This window comes from Nannospalax galili, unplaced genomic scaffold (assembly GCF_000622305.1).
Source record: "Nannospalax galili isolate Female #2095 unplaced genomic scaffold, S.galili_v1.0 scaffold1287, whole genome shotgun sequence".
Classification (NCBI taxonomy): Eukaryota; Metazoa; Chordata; class Mammalia; order Rodentia; family Spalacidae; genus Nannospalax; species Nannospalax galili.
The window spans coordinates 1,636,476-1,639,760 of NW_008357051.1; positions in this window are offsets into that span (position 1 = coordinate 1,636,476).

Below are 3,285 nucleotides of genomic sequence, written 5' to 3' on the forward strand. Positions count from 1 at the left end.
AGTGCAGGAAGGAAGAGGCCCCCCCTCCTTCCTTCAAAAATACCCTATTGCTTAGACCTGGAGACACTGATTGCTTTTGCTTTTTTTTTTTTTTTTTTTTTTCCAAAAAAAGTTTTTTTTTTTTTTTTTTTTAGTTTAATGAAGTTGCTCAGGAATTAAGGTCAACAACTGACTAGAAGCTTTTTAGTTTAATTAAGTCCCATTTGTTGATTCTTGACCTTGTTTCCTGAGCAATTGATGTCTGGTTTAGAAAATCCTTTCCTACACCTATATCTTTTAGGTTTTTGCCAATGTTTTCTTCTAACAGTTTCAGAGTTTCAGGCTTTACATTGAGGTCTTTGATCCATTTGTAATTGACTTTTGTGTAAAGTGAAAGGGGTTCAGTTTACAAAATGTATTTTTAAGGAAAACAAGGCAGTGAATGCGTGATGAGGTCAGGAGAAAACCTGAAAGTTGACCTCTGTCAAGACTTACCTTTCATATAGGAAAAGTCTATTATGGTAAATGGCACTGTACCATGGAGGCACTGTGCCCCTAAAACTTAGCCTATATCTGGGGCTGGAAAGATGGCTCAGTAGTTAAGAGCACTGGCTGCTCTTCCAGAAGACACAGGTTCAATTCCCAGAACCCATATGGCAGCTAACAACCATCAGTAAGTCCAGTTTCAGGAAATCCAATGTCCTCTTCTGACTTCCATGGGCATTGCATGACATGGGTGCACTTACATGCAGGCAATACACTCGCATATAAAACAAAAACAATAAAACACACACACACACACACACACACACACAGAGCCCTTATCTGTTAGTACTGGAGTTCATCAACCCTCTCCTACAAACTCCTCAGCTATGCCTTGGTTTTGGCATCCCTCCCTTGTGTCTACTTCCCTTGGCGTCTACCTCCCAATCCCTACTCATCTTCTAAGTCACCTAAAATCTCAGGATCAGACCAGCTGCTGCCCACAGCCCTCCAGCAAGAGCCGAGAGTGAACTGCGGAAGCTGGGAAGAGGCAACCATGGGAAGGCAGAAATAATCCCAGCTTCTAGTATAGAGTTATTGTGAGCTTCATCTGGTCCAACCTTCAAATTGGTCCTACTGAGACTCTTTATAGACGAGAAACCAGAAGTTCAAAGGAATAAAATGATGTACAAGACCACACACATAGGATGTATCTGAAAGGGAGGGGTTCTAGGAGTGTCCAACCTGTGGTCTCTGAGCCTCGTGTGCCCCAGGGACCCAACACAAAATCATGAACTTATTTAAAACATTATGAGATTGTTGCTATTTTTTTTTTTAAACTCAGTTGCACAATTTTCAAGCCCAGCCTTTGTGAGTGACAATCTTGTGTCACCATGGCTAAGCCCAAGCCAGCTGACCGTAAACCCCACTGCTTTTTAAGTTCTAGGACTGTGACCTAAAGCTCCTCCCTCCCCATCCCAGAGCCTGTGCCACTTCCACCACCCCTGGCTTACCCTCAATTCTGTTTTCACTCATCTTGAGCAGTCTAAAATCTTCAGGCCTGTTTGAAGCGCCCCTGTCAGTCAGGGCCCAGAGACCTGCCCCCCAACCCTCCACCTCTCACTGGATTCACTTGTGCTCTGACCTGAAAACTCTGCCTTTAAGCACAAGGTGCCTTTACAAGGGTAATAAGATCCATCTTTTCCCTGACAGAGCGTTCTCCCCAGGAGCACCCTATTACCGAAAATGGCCTTTCTTTTCATCATCACAGGGAACTAGCTCAGTGGAGAATCCTGTTGGAGCAAATCTGGAGGGTGCAAGCAACACCTGGATCCTTACAAACCAGGAGGGCCCAGGCTCTCTGAAGGAGGCTAGGGTTGGGGCCACCAAGTGATTCTAATACTTCCCAACTATGAACATCACTAGAGCACAGGGACCCATTCACAGCCCAAATGAGCCTCTGATTCCTTCCTCTTTGGGAGGAAGCTGGAATGTAACAGCAAATGGAAGTGGGGTTAATCAGGACAGGGAGGGCATTTTGGCAAGTAAGCCAAGAAGGGATCCCCAGGAGGCTTGGGGCACCATCCACTAGGCCCTCCTGCCTTCATGGCTTTGGCAAGTCTACCCTTTCTCCTTTGCTTAAAGATGGAAGTCAGGAAATCTACCTTCCAGAAGATGATGTGAAGATTGAATGGAGGCTTATGCATGGTGACATGACAGGGCAGGTGGGGCTGAGCATGCGAGGCTTATCAGCTGTGCCCAAGCTTTACAAGAGGGTCTGGGAATAGATGCAGGCTCAAAGCAGTCTCTGCTCTTAGACTATCAGAATCCCTGTAGTCACACTTTTAAAAATGCCTGGGCTACACAATGGGGTTAGAGCTGGGCCCAGGACGCTGGAGTATCATAACTTGTCCTCCCCCTCAGGACACTGTAGTTCCCCTCCTCCTGCTTCCATTAAAAGGGAAAAAAAAAAAAAAACTCAGGTTGGGTGTGGCAGTGCACACTCTTAATCATAGCACTCAGGAGGCAGAGGCAGGTGGATCTTTGAGAGTTCGAGGCCAGCCTGATCTTCATAGTGAGTTCCAGGCCAGCCAGGGCTACAGAGAGACTCTGTCTCAACAAAACAAAACAAATGCAAAAACCTTCTTGATTCATTGTATCTTTTTTTTTAAGATTATTTTTATGTGTATAAACGTTTTCCCTGTCTGTATGTATGTGGGCCACATGCATACCTAGTGTACTTGGAGACCAGAAGAGGGCATCAGATCTCCTGGAACTAGAGTTATAGACAGTTGTGATCAGCCTGATGTGGGTGCTGGAAACCAAACCTGGATCTTCTACAAGAGCAACTGCTGTTACCCACTGAGCTTGCTCTCAGGTCCTCCGCTTTCTATTTTTCATAGCATTATTTTCTTTTGAACAGGTGACAAAATTGACTCGTTTATGTGCATTTTTTAGTTCCAGTCTCCCTCTCTAGAATATAAACTTCAGTTGGAAAGATGCCCTCAAAATTTTTTTTTAGTCTTTTTGAGACAGGGTTTCCCTGTAGTCTCAGCTGGCCTTGAACTCACAGAGATCCGCCTGCCTTTGCCTCCCAAGTGCTGGGATTAAAGGCATATGCCACCATGCCCAGCACCTTCAATTATTTTATTTATTGGCATTTGTGTCAAGAAGGTTGTCTGACCAACAGCAGAACTCAATAATTGCTGTAGTTTGAGTTTGAAATGTCCACATAAGGCCCACATGATAAAGGCTTCCCCAGAGTGGTACGATTGGCAGGGTGTGTGTGTGTCTGTCTGGTTGCTGGCCCAAGATCAATGGGGC